General features: G+C 53.8%; 1 non-coding gene and 1 pseudogene across 1 annotated transcript; both read right to left on the bottom strand.

Moving 5' to 3' along the window:
* Nucleotides 1–329: 329 nt before the first annotated feature.
* On the bottom strand, nucleotides 330–3495 carry LOC125292300 (annotated as a pseudogene).
* Nucleotides 3496–9305: 5810 nt separating this feature from the next.
* LOC125292734 lies at nucleotides 9306–9501 on the bottom strand. The gene has a single exon (XR_007193263.1). It is a non-coding gene; the product is annotated as a U2 spliceosomal RNA (small nuclear RNA).
* Nucleotides 9502–22516: the final 13015 nt, after the last annotated feature.

Here is a 22516-nt window from a genome sequence, read left to right as displayed (position 1 = left end):
AAACCCCAATCAGACAGGGACCAAACAAAACCACACTTCAAACCCTGCCCACCCCCCACCAAACCCCAAAACCAAAACAAAAACACAACTAAACCGGCCCCTTGCCTGTAAACATGAGCAAGTACATACAGTATCGCATAAATTCACATGTTACAACACCTTTTTTTTTTCCCAGCAAACCATACAGGTCTTTATACTACCCACCACCACAACACCCACATCACAAACTCCTGCCCAATCCTCAACCCACCCCCACCCTGGGCAATCCCCCCACACCGCCCTCGTTTCCTCCTCCCCATTAATCCCCCTAAATATCCTCACCCCCTGCCTCACGCCCCCCCTCTGCGCCACCAACCCCGTAAAGGAGCCATTAACAGAGAACTGACTCCCCGCTCCCTCGTATAATGCCCTCACCCTCCCGATAAACCCCGGCCCAAACCCCATGCGACGCATGACCATGGCTGACGCCTTCTCCTGGTCCAGGCTTAGCAAGGCCAGGGGAAGACGTCGCTCCTCCACCCACTCCACCACATCCCAAGTCAAGACCAGGTTCAGACTACAGGACCTGCCAGGCACCCCACACGTCTGGTCCTCCTCCACCACCCACTGCAAGACCGTCGTGAGGCGCCTGGCCAGGACCTTCGCCATCAGCTTGTAGTTGACGTTTAACAGGGTGATGGGCCTCCAGTTCCCCACCTCCCTCCTCTCCCCCTTCTTAAATAGCAGGGTAACCAGCCCCACCCTCATGGAGGCAGACAAGCTCTCCTGCTCCCAGAGCAGTGACACCAGCTCCACCACATCCTCCCCCACCACATCCCAGAACCCCCTATAAAACTCTGCCGTGAGTCCATCACTCCCTGGAGCCTTACCCGCTTTCATAGAGGCTAGCGCCTCCCACACCTCCTCGGGCCTCACCGGCTGCTCCAGCCTGTCCCTCGCCTCCTCTGGCAAAGTCCGGCCTATCCCCCCCAAGAACTCCCCAACCTCCCCCCCATCTCCCAACCGCTCATCAAACAAAACCCCATAAAACTCTCCACCACCCCCTTCATTCCCTCCAGCGTGGTCTCCACACACCCCTCCCCCACCAAACCGTCCATCCGGACCCTCTCCTGTCTCCTCCTCACTGACCTAAAGAAATATCCGGATGGACGCTCCCCCTGCTCCCTCTCCTCCACCTCCGCCTGCACCTCCAGCCGCCGTATCTGCTGGAGAGATCCTTGATGTGCCCCTCCAGCTCCCTCACCCATCCCTTGTCCACCTCCCTGGTCTCCACACACCCCTCCCCCACCAAACCGTCCATCCGGACCCTCTCCTGTCTCCTCCTCACTGACCTAAAGAAATATCCGGATGGACGCTCCCCCTGCTCCCTCTCCTCCACCTCCGCCTGCACCTCCAGCCGCCGTATCTGCTGGAGAGATCCTTGATGTGCCCCTCCAGCTCACTCACCCGTCCCTTGTCCACCTCCCGCCCCCCCCACTGCCCTACCCCACAGGCACTGCAGCTCCCTCGACGCAGCCTGTACCCCCTCCCGAGCCTCCCTGTTCCGTCTTCCCACCCAGCCCTTACAAAACCCCTCCACCCTCCCCTTCACCTCCTCCCACCAGGCCGTGAGAGAAGGGAAGAAGACCTTCACGGTCCGCCATCTCCCATACACTCTGCGGAAAGCCCCGCAAAAATCCCCATCCCCCAGCAGATCCCCCCTGAACCGCCACCGCGGCACCTGCCTGACCCCATCCCCAAACTTAAGCCCACCTCCACCACACAATGATCCGTGCCCCATGTGGGCCGCACAGTACACCACCCTCAGAACAAAACACATAATCTAACCACCTCCACACCTCCAAAGCTGCCTTAACTCTTCCCCCTCCCATGCCAGTGGTGGCGCCCTGGCCCACCCTGCTGACGACTAGTTGGTAGCTTGGGGGGACCTCCCCTGCTGGCAGGCTCGGGCATTGCAGGGGGCCGGTATCGGCCCACAGGTCCCTCGCCCGCGCCGCCTCCCAGAGCAGGTGCGCCGCGGTCTCAGGTTGGCGCATCCTGGGCGGGCAGGTGTTGGTTCTGGCCATGCCCGGGGAGTGCATCCCGGCTCTGACGGGGAGGGACCTCATGGGCGCCATCCGCGCCAGATCCTTCAGCTTGTTCTGGAGGCGGGGTGGGCAGCGTTCCTCCAAGCCTGCTTGGCCTCACTAAGTGTGAGGCTGGGAACGGGGCTCACTGCTTCCCGGTCCTGCACAAGAGAGACAAGAGATTTTGCTTTGGTTAAAATGGTGACATCCTGCCCCTCTAAGTCCAATCTCATTAAAAACTTTTTGATAAAAACATATTGTGGGGGCAGGTTAAAAGCAACTGGACATTTAAGATCAGTATTTAAAATTTTCAGTTTTCTCAAGAATGCGACCCCATCCAGAACCGGGCCAGGGCTGCTGTCTTGCTGTCTCGGATGGGGCCGTCGGCGTATCTGATGTGGAGGCGGTGAAATGGGCTCCCTAAAAACAGGTGGGGGTCTGGGAGGCCCTTTCCTCGTTCTCCAGGTCTTTTCTTCAGGACCTCCCTCCTTAGTCTTTCCCACTTGGACCCCACATGAAATAAAACACAGCTCTCTCCACACCTAAAAAGCTCCTGGGGGACTAAAACAGAACACAGCAATAAAAGCAGGGGTAAGATGACAGCTTTAAAAATTAAAACCTTACCTTCAAATGTCATCTGTCTCAGTCCCCAGAACCCCAGTCGTTGTCTGACTCTCCCTAACGCGTCAGTCCAGTTGCCCCGTCCACCACCCTCATTGTCAAATTTGATGCCTAAAATTCTAATGTCTGTCTGTTTAAAATTTACTGCCAGATCTGGTCTTACGTCACCCCACGGCCCAAAGAGCTGGGCCTCGGACTTGCTCCTGTTGAGCTTGGCGCCTGAGGCCCTTCCGTACCAGTCAGTCAAGTCGAGTGCTATTTGGGCCGATAAAACGTCATTTAACCCTTTAGGCGCCAGAGGTTTTTTTTCGAAACGTTAGATTTTGACATCTTCATTTCAAAAGGCTATATCTTAAAAATGATAGACTTTCTGTAAATTAGAGAAATATTAAGGATGACCCAAAGTTTATGTAGAGATTAAATGTTTATATCTAATTTGCATATTATGACGTCATATGGTGGCGGCCATCTTAGATTATAGAATTTTCATGAAAAGTTGCATGTTTGAATGATAAAATGCACCACTTCTTTTCCCCCAAAATGTCCCTCACCTTCTGTATGCTATATTGGACAATACTGAATGCTCAGGTAAATAGTAAGTAGTAAACAAACTGTATAAATCATTACTAATAAATGGCAGAAACAAACCAAATGCATGTAGCGGTAGGCTGGCCTTGGCTGTAGAGATTTTCCATTTACTACATACAGTAGGCACTCTGATTCCATGTATGGGGCACATATATATTATTCAGATGACACACAAACACAAGTAGACATGACCTGTTTAATTCAAAAGCTCACTTGCCATGGCAAGGCACAGATCAGGAGTGAGATGACAAGACAAGAGACAATGTTAGTATTTGTTTTCTTTTTGTGTTTTGTTGATGTTTTTGTTGTTTTTTTCTTAGCTGACAAAAGACACACACATCACAAGGACATGAACACACAAAAAGAACACATGTCCTAAATGGTCAGGGGAAATAGATAATTAACAGTGTAAATCATTACTAATAAATGGCTGACAATTTTTTTTTTTTTTTTTTTTTTTTTTTTTTTTTTATGTAGCAGGCCTTTTGCTGTAGAGATAATGACTATCCATATCCATATCCTATCCATACAGGGCCGGCATTCCCATCATCTTGTGATAGACTATGCATGGCCTAATGGCTCTCCTGCCCGATGTCACCACCTCTGCTCCTGTTGCGAGCAGCATGGCCAGATCTGCCTCGCTCGTGGCGTCAGTGGGAGAATTTGCGCCTTTCGGACTAGGCCTACTGTCATTCTCATTGCGACTCCCCACACTGCCTCGTTCCCCCTAACTGTCCTATGAGCACCGACCTCGTCTAACCACGTTACTGTCGCGCTGATTGCGGAGAGGCACTGCGTTCAGAAGACCCGAAGCTAAGCTATGGACATTAGGCTACCTCCAGCCTCGTTAAGCCACACCACTAACACCCTGCTAACTTCCCGATGAACACTCCGAACCCGTGAAACATTATTCCCACCAGTGACATTGGGCAAACGATTCAACATGTGTGCTTGGTGTAAGCTAAACTATGGAGTAAACTCTCACTTTGTCCTGCTGCATCATTGCAAGGCAGGGGCGCATCTGAAAGCCTCACTAAGCGAATCACCGTCATTTTCTGAAGGCAGATATTCCCCTTCAGAATAAGAGGTCCTTGAATAGAAGACCCAACACTTCATTTCAGGTAAACTTTTTTGATGCCATTAGGCGATAATCTAATGCAAATACTGCGTGGCGTTGACAATATCGCTCTGATAACATCGTTTTTTCATGCACTGGTCAATTTCGAGATTTTGGGATAATTTGCTACCTTAGCATGTATTCTTTCACACTACTACAACAACAAAGCCCAATTTACACATTTAGGTGTTTATTTCATTACATTTTGTCTACATTTGTCAGCCTGTATACTTCTCCTAAATTCACCAAAGTTAGTCTTCTAGCGTTTCATGCTCTAACAAGGACCGTGCTACAAAACATAACGTGTAGTACCGTTGGAAAGCTCTGTTTTCCTGCATGGCGTTGTGCTATCAAATATGGACACTTCCTTTGTAACGCCAACCAATTGCGGAAATTCAAAAGCGAGTCTAGGCTGAGAACGGAATCTCTTGGCTGTGTTCCAAGGCTGTTTTCTCAAATTGAGTTTTTCTCATTTTCCAGTAGAAACATCTCGGCCTATGTACACCAAACTTTCCAGATATACACTGAGCAGTGTTCTGAAGATATTTACAGAGGGATTTGTTAATAAATCATTCCTGGCCTGATTTATGTGACATTTTAATCCAAAATATATGGCAAAATGTTTTTTTTTTTTTTTTTTTAAGGCTATGGACGGTATATTCTGATTTCCTAGGTAATGAAAGCAGATATCCTGAAATCCCTCTAATTTTATTTTTATCTTGTATGCAAACAAAATGAGAATAATTTTGTACCTGGCTTTATCATATGTTCAGATCTATCTACCAAAAATATATGCAAATTTGCGCATATTTAATGATGATACCTAATTTGCATAATTAGACATTTGAATTTTAAAATCTTCTAATACATTTTTTGTTCATACTTGTGTAAGTAATCAACTGAGGAAGTTTCATGGTGATGTCTATTATTTGAAAAATGTTACCCTATTCACCTGTCGCGCAAAATCTAGCCAGCCATGTGCTAATGTCTTCTCCAGTCACAGTTTCATTGAACATTCGAACAATCACCACTTTCTGTGAATTATCCGAAATTTTCTCAACTTCAAACATGGAGAGCTGGTCTTTACAAGTCACAAACCGTTGCCAAAAACTATTAAGCAGTGAAGCCGAGCGAAAGCTGACATCGAACCCTTTGTTCCCAGGCAGAGTCACCAAACAATTCAGTTCTGTTGCATTAAAACCAAGCATTTGTTGGACACACTTTCTTGAAAAGTCCAATCTGGACATCTCCATAAGCTTTCCATTTTTTGTAACAAAATTAAAACGTACGCTGTGGTGCCTCCTCATGCCAGCACGAGCAGCCGACATGGTGGAGGCACCACCAGCCTAAAACCTAGCCTAAAACAACTAAGACTATAAATACTTAAAACAATAAATAGATAAATTAACTAAAAGCTAGGCTAAAACAAACTAAAAATCCCACACAAAACACAAAAAACAGGAGCTAAACTGCGCTTACCTGGGCAAGATGTTTGGTGATACTCCGGAAAAGCTGGTTTAGCCCTGAAAAGAAAGACACAAAGACAAGACAAGACAAAAAAGGACAAAACGCAAAAAACAATACAATTCACAAATAAGTACAAAATATATCTCTCTGGTGAGAAGATCCAGACCACGAGGAGGTAAGGATCATAACCTCTCACCAGGTAGGCCATCGCGATGTCTTAGCCAAAGGCTCCTCCTCTGCCTGCTCCATCTCCTTTCCCAGCTGGGAGGGTGTGGCCTCAATCCTTGCTCTGACTCTGCCTGGGTGTTAGCTTTGCTTTCGTAGCCCTGGCTAGTCCCTGAAGCTGGCTGGAGGTTTCCCTCAAAACTTCAGGGACCACCCTTCCTCCATTTCGTCCTTCTCTTCCTGTTCTCGCGTTCTGGGCCATGCAGCGGTGGCCATGGCCCGGGACATTTTGGTAGCCTTTGGCTTGTTGGCAAAGAGCTAGGGCAATCTCTGTAGAGATGGGATGAAACTCCACAGAGGTTACACTTTCTGCCATTTTGTGCAATCTTGAAAAAGATGCCCAATTTCTCTACACTTCCTGCATACAATTTCCTGGCGGCTTGGCAAGGTGCCCAAGCTGGCAGACATTTGGGGCACAGCAGGCATCCCTTGGTGGTGGATGTAGCCCGGTTCTCTCCCAACACAATCATAAGCGGAATCTGCCGGGGCCTAGGTAACTGCTTTCGGGTCTTCCCATTGTTTAATGGGAACTCTCCTGAAACAGTTCCAAATGGCCCCTCCGGGTCCAAAACCTTAACTGGTGGGCTACGAACCGTGCAAAAATCTAGCCAGCTATGTGCTAATGTCTTCCCCAGTCACAGTTTCATTGAACATTCTAACAATCACCACTTTCTGTGAATTGTCCGAAATTTTCTCAACTTCAAACATGGAGAGCTGGTCTTTACAAGTCACAAACCGTTGCCAAAACTATTAAGCAGTGAAGCCGAGCAAAAGCTGACATCGAACCCTTTGTTCCCAGGCAGAGTCACCAAACAATTCAATTCTGTTGCATTAAAACCAAGCATTTGTTGGACACACTTTCTTGAAAAAGTCAATCTGGACATCTCCATAAGCTTTCCATTTTTTGTAACAAAATTAAAAGCAGACACTGTGGTGCCTCCTCATGCCAGCCACGAGCAGCCGACATGGTGGAGGCACCACCAGCCTAAAACCTAGCCTAAAACCACTAAGACTATAAATACTTAAAACAATAAATAGATAAATTAAAAAACTAGGCTAAAAACAAACTAAAAAATCCTAACAAAACACAAAACAGGAGCTAAACAAGCTTACCTGGGCAAGATGTTTGATGGTACTCCGGAAAAGCTAGATTAGCCCTGAAAAGAAAGACACAAAGACAAGACAAAAAAGGACAAAACGCAAAAAACACTATTCACAAATAAGTACAAAATATATCTCTCTGGTGAGAAGATCCAAACCACGAGGAGGTAAGGACCACAACCTCTCATTGTAGCTGAATTGACCCATGTCTTAGCCAAAAGGCTCCTCCTCTGCCTGCTCCATCTCCTTTCCCAGCTGGGAGGGTGTGGCCTCCAATCCTTGCTCTGACTCTGCCTGGGTGTTAGCTTTGCTCGTAGCCGCCTGGCTAGTCCCTGAAGCTGGCTGGAGGTTTCCCTCCAAAACTTCAGGGACCACCCCTTCCTCCATTTCGTCCTTCTCTTCCTGTTCTCGTTCTGGGCCATGCAGCCGGGCGGCCATGGCGGACATTTTGGTAGCCTTTAGCTTGTTGGCAAAAGAGCTAGGGCAATCTCTGTAGAGATGGGATGAAACTCCACAGAGGTTACACTTTCTGCCATTTGTGCAATCTCTAAAAGATGCCCAATTTCTCTACACTTCCTGCATACAATTTCCCTGGCGCTTGCCGGCAAGGTGCCCAAGCTGGCCGCATTTGCGGCACAGCTTAGGCATCCCTTGGTAGTGGATGTAGCCCCGGTTCTCTCCCAACACAATCATAGAGCCCGGAATCTGTGACGGAGGCCCTAGGTAACTGCTCGGGTCTTCCCATTGTTTAATGGGAACTCTCCTGAAGCAGTTCAAATGCCGTCCTCGTCAAAACCTTAACTGGTGGGCTACGAGCCAGTGCAAAATCTAGCCAGCCATGTGCTAATGTCTTCCCAAATACAGTTTCATTGAACATTCTAACAATCCACCACTTTCTGTGAATTGTCCGAAAGTTTCTCAACTTCAAACATGGAGAGCTGGTCTTTACAAGTCACAAACCGTTGCCAAAAACTATTGAGCAGAGAAGCAGAGCAAAAGCTAACATCGAATGCTTTGTTCCCAGGCAGAGTCATCAAACAATTCAATTCTGTGACATTAAAACCCAGCGTTTGTTGGACCAGCTTTCTTGAGAAGTCCAATCTGGACATCTCCATTAGCTTTCCATCTTTTTAAATTTAAAACGCACACTGTGGTGCCTCCTCATGCCAGCACGAGTAGCCGACATGGTGGAGGCACCACCAGCCGAAACCTAAACTAAAACCACTAAAACTATAAATACTTAAAACAATAAATTAACTAAAAAAACTAAGCTAAAAGGCTAGGCTAAAACAAGCTAAAAACCACACAATAAAAAGGAGCTAAACAGCGCTTACCTGGGCCTGATGTTAAAAGAAACTCCAAGGAAAAGGCAGCTGCTTAGACCTGTAAAAGAGAAGACAAAAAACACAAAACGGCACAAACAACAAAACGAAAAAACGGTAATATTAAGACAAAAACACACAAAACCAATATAACTCCCGGATGAGAGTGTCCAGACCATTAAAAAGGTAAGGACCGCCTACCTCTCACCAGCGAGTGGACCAGCTGTCTTAGCCAAAAGGCCGGCGATACCCCACAACTGTACAGGGTCCGGCCCCTCTGGCGAGGGCACCCCACTCAGAGGGTTACTTGGGGCCGCGGGACAAAAAAGCGGACCCTCACCGCGGGCTTGACTTTTGAGAAAGGTGCAGCTCCAGAAAGCAGAGCTTCCAAAATACCCGTAAACTCGGGGCTGTTTCCCCCTCCACGGAAATCTTTGTGGCGAAAAGATTTGTGCGAGATGAAGAGAAACCCGGCGACAGGGCCACAGGGCAGCTGGATGGAGGTCAAGAACAGCGGTAGTCGTGGGCCTTGAGGGTGACTCAAGGTGCTGCCCCCAGGCGTGGCTTGCCTTGCCACTCAGTCTCTCCACCTCCCACACACACATATGCTCCAGTCACAACACAGTGTCATCCAGCTATTTAAAAAAAAAAAAGAGAGGCGGGGAAAACCCAAAAGGGGCCGAAAAGGGAGGTGGCACTGTTTGGCAAAAGACCTGGCAAGGACTCGCGTGTCTGCTGTCAAGGAGGGTTCCAAAGTACCAGAGGTTCTGCTGGCTGGGTTCTTTTCTTCCACAATCAAAGGGATGATGCACCGTTCCTGAGTCACTGCAATGCTGGTCGTCATCGTGGGCGGATGGAGCAAACCCCTCTTCCGTCTCCCTGTTCCAAAAATCAGATTAATATAGTAGTCCTCGGGTAGAGGAAGTATCAGATATTAAACTGATAAGAACAGATTTTTTTTATATTCGTTTTTATTCAAAATCAAAAAAGTCAAAACAACATACATAGTCCACATTAGACTTAATTAGACTACCCACCACCAAGACGCCCTATATACACTATTTACATTATGTACACACATGATATCACACATAAAATAATCCCATCATTCCCCTGTTAACCCACCCCCACCCTCGGCAACCCACCCCAAACCCCCCTTGTCTCATCAGCCCCATGCACAGTCAAAAACTCCTGCACATGTCTCCTCACTTTACCCAAAAACAAGAAAAAATGACATTAGAGGCAAAAGCGGGCAGCTTCTTCTTGATGCACCTTCCCCGCCATTCCCACAAAGCCAACTTAACAAATGAAATCAAAACCCACAAAGCAACCCTCTTACCCCCCCTCAATCCCCCCAAACCCCGCCCCTTCAAAACCAGGTCTGCTGTAAGTGAAAGCCCCGCCCACCCACACCACCACTGTTCCACCAACCTCCAAGTCCCCCTGGCACCTGGACAGGACCAAAACACATGGTCAACAGTCTCCTCCCTCCCACACCCCACGGCACACAGAGAAGTACGGCTAATTCCATGCCGGTGAAGGCGCTCCCTCACCGGCAACCGATCCAGAGCAGCCAGCCAGTTGATGTCTCTCCCTTCACCCCTGAGAACAGGATGCAGAATAGCCTGCCAGTCCACCCTCCTCTGCACCACCTCCCGCTCAGCAGCCTCACTCCACCGTCTCTCCATCAACCCTCTGTAAAGCGTCCGGTGCTCCAATACACTCCTACCCTCCAACGCCCACTCATTCCCCTTCAGCAGCTCAGCCACCTTAAGGTAGTGGTCCAGCCCCTCCCATGACCAGGGCTCAGCCGAGGTCATGGGCCTGAGGTGCCTTACAGAGAAGCCCAACCAAAACCTCGCCCACCGCACTGCCTTATGCTGAAAGTCCCCCACAGCCAAGCGACACTGAAAAGCAGTGTACATCGCCGATGCCTTCACAGGGACACACGCAACACCCCGACCGCCCCTCCCCACCTCCCTGTACATCAACTCCCGCGCCACCCACTCGGCATTCCCCCTCCAAATAAAGGAAAAAACCTCCCTCTCCAACCTGCACCCCCAGAGAAAAGGCAAAGGGTAAACCAGCGCCAGATGATTAATCAACGGCCTGGGCCTCAAAGAAGGACCCCATCTCCCGCTTGAGCTCCTCCACCCTCTCTACTACCACCAAGCTGCCCGCCTGCAACCTAGGCCACAAAGCCTCCAGTTCCCGTGACACCTCCCCCATGCGGCGCTTCCGGTCCCTGTTGCCCATAGCCACCCAGGACTGACAAAAGCTGCCACCTCCACCTTCAATGCCTCCCACCAGACAGCCCACGATGGGAACCCAGCCCTGCCCGCCCTCAGTGTCACCAACAAATCCCCACACCCAACCTTAAACCCCTCCTCCGTCAGCAACCCGTTGGGAAACCTCCACCGAGGCCGAACCCGGGCCAGCCCCCCCCAAGTCAGCCCTCACCGAAACCACACAGTGGTCCGAACACCATGTCGGCGTGACCCGAAAGTCTGCCAGGGCCACCCCACATGGGAAGAAGAGGTAGTCCAGGCGCGACTCCGCCCCCTGCGCATTCCTCCACATTCCCCCCCCGGCCGCCTTAAAGGCGTCCTGCAGCCCCAGATGCCCACACACCCGTCCCAACTCCACACTCCCCCCCCGACCTCCTCTCCAAACAAACATTAAAATCCCCACCCGCCACCACCACCCGGTTACACATAAACAAAGGAACCAAACCCTCGAAAAAACCAACCCTCTCCCCCCTCACACTTGGAGCATACACACATATCAAACGCAAGTCCAAGCCCCTCACCCTGACATCTACACATAACACCCTACCCGGAACCACCCCCACCACCGATTCCACCTCAAAATCCCCAGAACCAAAAAGAATCCCCACCCCATCTGAGTGAGCCCCCCCCACCCCCCACACATATGGCCCCCACCTCCACCCCCCTTGAAAAACCCACACATCCCCCTCATCCCTTAAGTGACACTCCTGAAGAAAACAAACATCAAACCCCAAAGTCCCCAAAAAAGCAAACACCGAACCCCTCTTCCCCCCATCCCTCATCCCCCGTACATTCAATGAACAAAACTTAAACCCCACAGACATAACAAACAATAAAGGTAAAACCCAAACTCATCCCTCACCACCCCCCGTCCAGTCCCTCGGCACCCAACTCCCACTCCTCGATGTCGACAACCGACTCCCCCCCCCCACACCCTCAGTCCCAGTGCCCAAGACGGCTGTCACCGCACCACTCACCCCACCACCATTGTCCTCGACATCCGAGTGTGACCACACGAGGGTTCTGTCCACGGCCACCGCGTCCACTGACTCCACCGCGCTCTGAGCCACGTCCTGGCCCAAAACTCCCTCCACCGACCTCATGGCCTGCTCCTCCTGCTCGTCGGATGTGTCGAGCACCTCCACCGGGGGAGGACGAGACGCCCGGCTCTTCTTGCTCCTCGACCGCTTCGGCTGAACGCTCCACTCCTCCACGCTTGGCACCACCTCGGTCCTCCTCCATCCCCTCCGCACAATCGGGACGGTCATCCCCCGACTCAGGGGACGACAAGCCAGGCGGAGAGAGCAGGTCCTGCGTCGACAACATCATCGCCGTCTCCTCCAGATGACGCAGCATGTAGGCGCCTGGAACCCCCGGATCTCCCGAGCCAGCTGGAACCCCGGCCTCCGACACCATCAGGGGGAGACCACGCGCCGACCCTCAATCCGGAAGCTCCTCCACAGCCGCAGTACCACCTCCCGTGATCCAAATACGATCCCCACCCCATCTGCATGGACGTTCCCCGCTCCCCAGAAGGATGACCCGCCCCCCCAATCCCTGGAAAACAAAAGCCCATCCTCAACATCCTTCACATGGCATTCCTGGAGGAACACCACATCCACCCCCATCCCCACCAATGTAGAAAAAAAGGTCCTTCTCTTCACCCCACATCTTAGACCCCGTGCATTGACAGTGGCAAGCTTACAGTCCATCATAACCACCATGAAAAGGAAACCCCACCCCACATACAAAACCTCACCACGAAGGACCGCCCCTCCATCCCACCAAGGCCCCCGCAAGGGACGACTGGTCGCCCCCCGACGAAGGAGAGGAAGGGAACAGCGAAGGAGACTGCCGCCCCCAGTCGTCCAGTATGTCAAAAACCTCAGCTGGACGGTAGCCTGCTTCCCCCCCAGCCCGTCCCCCAGCAGTGGGGCAGGGTCCAGGCCAGGCAGCAAAACCTGCTGCGCCTCCCGGGCAGGAGCCGCCACCGCCTCGACCGCCTTCACTTTCATCGCCGCGCCAGACTCGTCCGCTGTAGCCGCCGCCCTTTTTACCGCCCGCGTAGCCTCCGACATCACGACGTCCACCGGCAGCACCGACTCCACAAACTCCCTCTCTGCCTCCAGATCCTCGCTCCAGCGAGGCTCCTCCCGGCCACCAGGTGGCGCCACCTCCAGGGGCGCCTGCAGGACCGCCGCACCCGCCCGTCGAGGAAGACCCACACCTCCGCCATCTTGGCCATGCGGCCTCCCCTGGCCTGCCGAAGCGACCTCCTCCACTCCGGCAGCAGCCTCACCCTCCGCCGATACTGGAAGGGAAAGCAAATCTGCCGAGGAAGGCAGCATGGCGACCTCCAGCCCCTGCGTCGCCGGCACGACCTCCTCCAGCAGCTCCACGACCCTCTCTCCGTCTGCCTCCCGTCCACGCCCGTCAGCCACCACCGGGGGAGCCGGAGGACCCGGCTCGCCATGTGCTCTCTTGCTAATGCTAGGCACAGCACATGGCCCCTGCTCCGTTTGCTTCTCCGGCCAGCCTGGTACGCCGCCCGACACCACAGAAGCGTACGTTGCAGCCCCTGGCGCTCTCCCTTCCACCCCATCCCTCACAGGTTGGTCTTGCTCCACCCTTCCCCTCCGAGGGCAAGCTCGGAACAGATGGTCCGGGCTAGCGCACAGGCTACAGGTCTTAGGCGCTGTGCAGTCCCTGACCTCGTGGTCTGTAGACCCACACCGCCTGCACTGCCTCCCCCCACAGTCTTCCTTTCGGTGTCCTAAGCCCCCACACCTCCTGCAGTACACTGGCTGGCCCGGAAAAGATAAAAAACCCCTGTCTGGTCCAATGGCGAAACTCCCCGGGGGATAAAAAGGCTCCCCCGGCTTGTGCGGATCCTCTCTGAAGCGGACAAAGAACTGCCTCCTCCCCGTCCACCACCCAAACTTATTTACACATTTGAATCCTCCCTTCACCTCTAAACAATAGCGACCCAAAAACCCAAGAACATCTCCCTCCTCCACCCAAGGATTGTACATATGCACGTACAAAGGCCTCAGTGCATGGCCAAACAGTGGTAACAAAGAAAGTCCCCTCACCTCGTGCTCAGTCTTCCTCCGTTGAAACTCCCCAAAAAAATCAGTGCAGTCCTTTAAAGTGCGAAAACTCAAATCAAAAAACCCGAAGCCAAACAGTCCTGGAAACAAAACACTTTCTCCGCCGTAATCCCAAAAACTTTCTCCAATCCTGTGCACACATAATCCAAATCGACCTTTTTCCGTGTCTCTTCGTCCTGCTCCACCATAATCCTTACTGTGTTCTTTAACCGCGGCTGATCGGCCGGCCCAAAATTCACTCCCGCGCACATCCCTATCTCCCTTGATCTTAGCCAAAAGGCAGAGAAGCGATACCCCACAACTGTACGGGGTCCGGCGCCCCCCTATAGTCCGCCACCTGCCACCCTATAGTCCCCCGCCACCCGTGCCTTGTCCACCCACCTCCCAATGAATAACACTGAGGACTTAGCCCGATTAACCCTGGAGCCCGAAGCCTGTCCAAAATTGTCCAAGATCCCCTCCACCGCCCTAAAGCTACGTTCGGACGGCAGAAAGAGGGTCATATCGTCCGCATAGGCGGACACCTTTAAAACCTCCCCCCACCGCCTGGGAGATGAACCCCCTACACTACCCTCGCCCGAATCACTGCCAACAATGAAAACCAGCACCATCCACGTGCAGCAGGGGAAAGAGGGCAACCGATACTCCCCCTCTGTACCACCAGCCGACTGTAGCCCCCTTATCACCACATGGCTCACCACGTTCCTGTATGCCAAGCCAATCCAGGCTCGAAAGCCCGGACCGAACCCCATCCTCTCTAACACCTGGAACAGGAACGCATGGCTGACCCGATCGAAGGCCTTTTCCTGGTCGAGGTTCAGGACCGCCAGCGGGCACCCCCTCTGCTCCGCCCAGCTGAGCACGTCCCTCACCAAGGCCAGGGTCAAGGCCCCCGACCGCCCCCTCACGCTACAAGTCTGGTCCTCGTGAACTACCGCCCCCATCACACCCCTCAACCGGATAGCCAGCGCCTTTGCCATCATCTTGTACTCCACCGCCAAGAGAGTAATGGGCCTCCAATTTCCCATGCAGGTCCCATCACCCCCCTTATAGAGGAGGGAGATCAAACCCTTCTCAGGGACATCGGCAGGCTCCACCTAGCAAAGCTCTCCAACAACACTTCCCTCAAATCTTCCCCCACCTCAGGCCGAAATTTAACAAAATTCTGCCGTGAGCCCATCCAGCCCTGGTGACCTCTCCTTTTTCATGGACCCCAAAGCAGCCCTCAACGCCTCGTCAAGGGCCAGAGGGGCCTCCAAAGGCTCCCGCAACTCCGGAGCCAGATGCTCCCCCAGTCCCCTAAGAAAAAAATCAATCAAACCCTGATCCCCCACCCTTTCCCCAAACAGCTCATCATACCATGATGCCGCAATCCCCAACATGGCTTCTGTGGACTCCTGCAACCCATCCGCACCTTGGAACCCCACCATGTCCACCCTCCTCTGCCTCGACTTCAACCGCTGAAAAAAATACCTCGATGACTTCTCACCACCCTCCCGGGCCTCCAAACCCGCCTGCCTCTGCAGACCCATGGCCTGGGCCACATTAAAGGCCTTAACCCTTTACCGCCAAAGTCGCACAATTGTAGTTTTGCAAAAATTGAAGCAGAAATACACCAAATGTTGAAAAATAAATAAAATCTGCATTTTGGAGGGATATGATCGATCGATCTATTGGCAGTGATAGTCCACGGAGGCGATCTGTGAATGGAGGTCGCGTCATTTGCGTCTTTCCGACAGTGTTCACTAAGCATACCAGCAGCTTATGTGGGCGACCTGCTCAGCGTAGCTGAAGGTGCCAGTGGTAAAGGTGATGATAGTGTCCGTAATGGGCGTGAAGTAAGGGACAGCGGGGTAGTAAAAAATAGGGCTCTGAAGAACTACAAAAGTCACCCTTGATAGGAACTGATTTGACCAGGCTACTTTATTGTATAGTAGAATAAGGTTTATGGTAATAGTAATAGTTTACTATTGTTGGTTTTATGTGACTGCTTTCCTGTTCAGGTGTTATGTGGGTGAAATGACAAAGTAAAGCAAAACTGCTCAAATATATGTTCAACATCAGTATTTACTGAAATGTGCATAATTCGAGGTGGTTGTCATTCAGTGGCGTCATAATATGCAAATTAGATGTGTAAATTTACCCCCTTCATAAACTTTTGTTCATACTCAATGATTTTCATATTTACAGTAGGACTCTCTGACCACTTTCAAGCCATGGCCTTTCGAAATTTTGATGTAAAAATCGAATGATGTTTTTTTTTAAAACCTGGCGCCTAAAGGGTTAAGCCCCGCCTTCAGCACCTCTAACCGACCATGCGCTTGCGCAGGGGCCACCTCTCCCCTCATGACCTGCCCCCACAAATCCTGCAGCTCACCCGCCATCCCAGCCACCTCCGCCCCGAGACTCCCATTCAGCTCCTTCACCCACTCTCTGCAAAATTTCCCAGTCCTCACCTTCACACTCTCCCACCAACTGCCCCAGTCAGGATACAAAGGGAGGGAGTTCTGGAGCCGCCATCTGGTCCTCCCCCATCCCACACCTCCCAACTCCACCCGGACCCTCACCATACAATGGTCAGAGCCCCACATAGGACCCGAAAACCACCCGACAATGGCCCCATGAAAAAAAAAGATATTCAATCTGAGGGCCGGGCCCCTCTGGGTTTGCCCAGGTATACCCCCACCTGAACAAAAGCATCCCTCACCCAAAATCCCCACAGAGCTTCCCAGCTCACCCGGACCCCGCACCCCTCACATCCACAGACGTTCAAATCCCCAAAAATGACTACCTAGTGGTCATCAAAGGGGAGAGACTAAGTCCTCAAAAACCCCAACCTCCTACCCCGGACACTAGGTGCATACACATTCACCCACCTCACCCGCACTCCCCTCCACAACCCATCAACAGACAATACCCTCCCCGGCACTACACACACACTGGACTCCACAGTCACTGAGTGCCTGAACAAAATTCCCACCCCATCCTCCCTCACAGACCCCACTCAGAATCCCCTCCCTCCAATACCCAGCAAACCTGGAAATATCCCCCATCCCTCAAATGGCATTCCTGCAAAAAGAAAACATCAGCAGGAATAGACTTGAAAAAGGAAAACACAGCCCTCCTCTTCAAGCCATCCCCCCAAACCCCGCACATTCACAGTTGTCACTGTCAACCCCCCATAACAAAACCCAGAAAAAGAAAGCAAACCCCCTCCCCAAACACACAGCAGATAACAATAACTAACACAACACCCCACAGCCAAAGTCCAATCTAGTACATAAAAGTTTATATCAACAAAAACTCACGACTCGCCGTTCCGTCCATCACCTGGCCGACCTCTGTCCCGTCCAACAGTAGTTCCAGCGGCAGCTGCCTCCGGCGGGCGGGACATGGTCCGAACCGCCCCAGTAGCCTGCCGCACCACATCCGGGCTCGGACTTTCCAGCGCTGACGGGCCGCTATCGCTGGACACGGTCACCAACCCCGCCTTCGAGTCCTCGTCGCCCGTCAGCCATCGAGGACCCATCCCCAGACGAGTCGAAGAGGACCGGTGACAAAATGGCCCCCATCGCCTCCTGAATCTTCCGCTCCAACAACGTCCCTCCATTCCCTTCCACCGCCTTCCGAGCACCTGGGCTTAGCCCGTGCCTCCTCGATCCTCCTGACTCTGCCTGCGGCTTCTCCCCTCTGCGGCACCTCGGTTCCAGCTCCATCCGCTCCACCTCAGATATCACGGGGCTCCTCCCACAGCCTCTGCGACCTCCTCTCCCGCCCTCCCGGACCACCAGGCGGCGGCGTCCCCGAAGACGCGCCTCTCCATATCCGTGATCATACCAGGAGGCCCCTCGGCATCACCGGCCATCATTGCTGTTCCTGGGAAACTGCAATGGCGCCTCTGCCTAACACCAGATAAAGCTGGCTTCTTGCCTTCAATCCCTCAGCCTCTCGCTGTTCGCCTCTGCGTTCCTCTCCTGGCCTGTGATAACCGTCTCCGCTCACGTGCATCTTGGCCGAACAGTCCCGAAACAGTGAGGAGAGCTTGGGCTTCGACAGTCCAGCAGCCTGGGTGTCCATTCTTGCCACAAAGCGGCAAGCGCAAACCCGGACACTGCTGTTTGGCATGCCCCGTGCCCCACACTGTCACCACAGTACTCTGGTTGCAGGATAAGTAAAAAAAACCTATCCGGTCACAAAGAAGGAACCGGAGGGTACATCAACTCACCCAGGCTCCCAGGCGCAACGCGGCTTCACCAGAGTGGCGGCACTTGCGTTCCACATGCGAGCGTTTTCAGGCGTGTCCCTCCAACGACCTCCGAACAATAGCGGTGCAGGAAAACCTCCACATCCTGATCAGCCACCCAGGGATTGTACATATGTACAATGAGCGGCAAACGATCCTGTGCGAACAGCGGCCGCACCTGGAGCCCCTTAGTCCTCTCGTCCTCCGCCTTCTCCGCCCACACAGTCATGAACCGATGGCAAGTCGGCAGCAAGCCGAAAGAAATATCCACCGATCCCGAACTGGAAAAATCCTGGAAGCAGTACACCAAGTCCGGATGCAGCCCCAAAACCCCCCTCCAACAACTCCATCGCCACGTACCAGCCAGAAAACCGGTTCCTCACTTCCACCGAAGCATCCTCCGTCAACTCCACACGAACAGTATTACGCAGTCGCACCCAACGGGCCGACGAGTCTTGGTCCGTCTCTCTTCTCATGATCCAAATACTTGATCTTAGCCAAAAGGCCTCCGCCCCCGGGCAACTCCCGACCACACCCAGGGAAGAAGGAGCTGGCCGCGCCACCACCTTCCAAAGCCCACTTTCGCCTCAACCGCCCGACCCTGGCGTGGCCCCTGCCCGCCAGACCGCAGCACGCCCGGGACCATCCTCCGGCGGTGTCAGGCGACTCGGAAAAATCCAGGCCTTGCAGCATGTACACCTGAGAAGGGCCCTTCCTCGATCCCCGCACCACCGCCTCCAGGCCACTAGAGGGAGCCCCTCCAGACACACCATCGGCCGGTGCAGTACCACCCCCGACCTCCGTAGGGAGCTGGCCAGCCACAGCCGCAGGAACTAGCAAACTGTCGCTAGCTCCCCCGGCTAGCTCGTCCTCGCCATGTGTTTGCTCCGCAACAAGCTGGGAATCACTCGGAGCCCCAGCCTGCTGCTCCTGAAACGGCGTCGAAATGCCAGCTCAGCGTCGGCCACCTCTTCCACCGCCAACAATGTCGACGGACGCTGGCCGTCCCCCAACCGGAGCACCTCTGCGTAGGAAGACTCACCCCTCTTCGGGCACCCACGAAAAAGGTTCCCCACCATGCCACACAGAGAGCAGGACTTCGGCTTGGTGCAGGAGGCCGCAGAGTGCTCCCCACCGCAAAAATGGCACCGATTCCCAGGACAGGCCGCCTTCTCATGTGCAAGCACACCACACCGCCGGCAGTACAGGGGCTGACCAGGGTAGGTCAAAAAACCCCGATCCGGCCCGATGGAGAAGGACCCCGGGGGGTGCAGAAAGCCTCCAGGCTTCCCTGGGTCCCCCTTCAGCCGGACCGCGTAGCGCCGCCACCCGGTCCAGATCCCAAACCGATCCCGGATCCACGTACCTCCACGCACGTCTGCCACACAAACCGCCACATCTGAATCCGGGACAAAGGGGTTGTAGACATGAATCTCCAGCGGCACGAACTCCTGGAGGTAGAGTGGAGTCATCTTAAAGGGCTCCAGGAGCGAGCGATCCTCCACCTCCCCCACGAAATCCGAACAGGAACGAAGATCGCTGAATGATAAGTCCATAAATCCCTGGCTGGGGCAGTCCTGTAGACAAAAGACCCCCGCCGGCTCCAATGCAAAGACGCCCTTCAGGATGGACTCCACAAAGAAATCCCGCCCAAAGCGCTGGCGTTCCTCCGCCGAAACACCACCGACCAATTCCACCCTCACTGAATTCCTGAGACGCACCTTGTGGGCCGTCAGACGCTCGCCTTCTCCAACCGCCACCTCATCACCAGCCGCTCCGGACCGCTGTCTTCATCCTCCCCCACTGCGGAAAACTTCCCCGCATGCTCCGCTCCATTCCCCACCGCCTCCGTCGACTTCCGCTTCAGCGCGCCCAGCTCCTCCATCTCCATCTCGTCCTCCTCCTCACACTCTGACCACCGACTAGGAGGCTCCGGCCCCCCCGTCACAGGAGAGGCACCAAGCGCCGACGGCAAAGACATCGATGACATCGGGCTGGCCGGTGAAATCGGACAAACCTCCACCAGGGGGAGCCCCACACCACCCTCCCAACCATGTGCTCCAGCCCTTTGTTCCACGGCATGTAGCATTTGGCTGTCGCTAGGCGAGCCATGCGGCCTAGCTTCCCCAGCGCCCGGCTCGGCAGAAAGAATTCCACCGTCCTCCACCTCTGGCTCAGCAGACTGATCAGCGTTCTCCCCTCCATCCGCCCGAACAACCACTGCATAGGAGTCCCGGCGCCTGGGGCAGCCCCGAAAGAGATGGTCCTCACTCCCACACAGAGAGCATGTTTTCGCCGCCTCATGGTCTGTCCCCCCACAAAACCGGCACCTCCGTCCCTCGCACCGCGCCTTGTTGTGCCCCATGGGCCCACACCGGCGGCAATAAACGGGCTGACCGGGGTACGACAAAAACCCCCGGTCAGGCCCAATGCTAAAACTCCCCGGGGGGTGAAGAAACTCCTGCGCCTTCAGCTTCACCACAAACTGCCTCTTCCCAGTCCAAAAGCCAAGCTGGTCCCGCGTCTTGGCTCCTCCCTTAACGTCCACCACCTGGAACCTGACGAAGGCCTCCACATCCGCATCTGCCACAAACGGATTGTAGAGGTGCACGCTCAGGGGAATCCACACCTGCAGGTACAACGGCACCAAACGTAGTCCAGCCAGGTCAGGTAATCCACTCTTCCGCGCCAATTCCTCCTGGAAGGCCACACAATGCCGCAGTTCAAAAAACGATAAATCAAAAAACCCCTGGCCCTCAAAATCCTGAACACAAAAAACGACATCCGGTGTCAAAGAAAACGTCTCCTTGAGAACGACCGATGTAACAAAAAAACGCCTAAACCTGCTGCGAACCTCCACCCGGCCTTTTGCGTCCACCACTTCAATCGCTGCTGCCATTGCGAAAGGCTGACGTAGACACACGGTCCTTAGCCATAGTCACTTGATCTTAGCCAAAAGGCCGAGAAGCGATACCCCACAACTGTACGGGGTAAGCAACTATAGAAAATCAACCCACCCCCACCCTGGGCAATCCCCCCCACACCGCCCTCGTTTGCTCCTCCCCATGAATCCCCTTAAATATCCTCACCTCCCTACCCACCCCTGCCAACCCAATCCCAAACACCCTCTCCGGCTCCAGCCTGGGCACCACCTTCCTCACACAGTCCCCCATCCAGTCCCAGAGGGCCAGTTTAAAGGCTGTGATGATGCTCCACACCACCAGCCTCTTCCTCCCCCGCCACCCCCTCAGACCCTGCCCGTACAGAATTGGGTCCCGCGTGAGGGCCCTCCCCGTCCCTCCTCCACACCCCTGCCGCCCCCCTGCATGACCACAAAGCATGGTCCACAGTTTCCTCCTTCCCACACCCGACGGGACACAAAGCCGTCCCCCCACCCCCCAACCTGTGCACCCGCTCCCTCACCGGGAGCCTACCCAGCGCTGCCAGCCAGTTTAGGTCCCTCCCCCTCCCCCCTATCTCCCTCAGCTGCAACTACACCCAATCCACCCCAGGCCGCCTGTCCACCCTAGCTGGCTCCTGCAACAGAGTACGCCTAACCGTCTCCCTGTACAACTCCTTATGCCACAGGATCAGGCCGTCCTCCAGAGCCCACGGCCGCCGCGCCACAAACCTAGCAACCACGGCATAATGCCCCGGCTGCTCCCAGGACCACGGCTTCATCGCCTCCAGCGGCCGGAGCCGCTGTAGAGTGAAGCCCAACCAGAACCGGGCTAGAAACACCGCCATGTGGCTGAACTCCCCCATAACCACCCGTGCCTGAAAAGCCACAAACAATGCCGCTAGCTTGAGTGTGAACCAGGGTACCCCACAACCCCCCTCCCCCACCTCCCACCTCATGTCAGCCCTGCTCACCAACTCTACCTTCCCACCCCACACGAAGGCAAACGCCTCCCTCTCCAGCGCCCAAGCGCACGCTGGCGGCAACGGGTATACATAGGCCAGGTGATTGAGCATTGGCAGGATTTCTGCCTTAAGGGCCATCACCCTGCCTGACAGCAACAACCCCCTCTCCCTCCACATGCCCAACCTCGCCTTCACTGCTGCCACCTTCTGATCCCAATTAAACTTTGCATTCCCCTCCCTACCCAAAAAGACCCCTAATACCTTCACCCTACCCTCGCTCACCCCAAAACCCCCCATCCCATCCCTCCTGCCAGCCCATGACCCAAAGAAACTCACACTGGGCCCCTGTAGCCCTCTCAAAACAACCCCAAATGTCCTTTACCCGCCTAAAACTATCCTCCGATGTCAAAAAAAGCGACACATCGTCGGCATAAGCTGCCACCTTCACACATCTGCCCGCTGCCCCCGGCAAATGCACCCCCCTCACCCCCTCATCGCTCCTAA

This window comes from Alosa alosa, chromosome 3 (assembly GCF_017589495.1).
Source record: "Alosa alosa isolate M-15738 ecotype Scorff River chromosome 3, AALO_Geno_1.1, whole genome shotgun sequence".
NCBI classification, from domain to species: domain Eukaryota; kingdom Metazoa; phylum Chordata; class Actinopteri; order Clupeiformes; family Clupeidae; genus Alosa; species Alosa alosa.
This window is presented reverse-complemented; position numbering and strand designations above follow the sequence as displayed.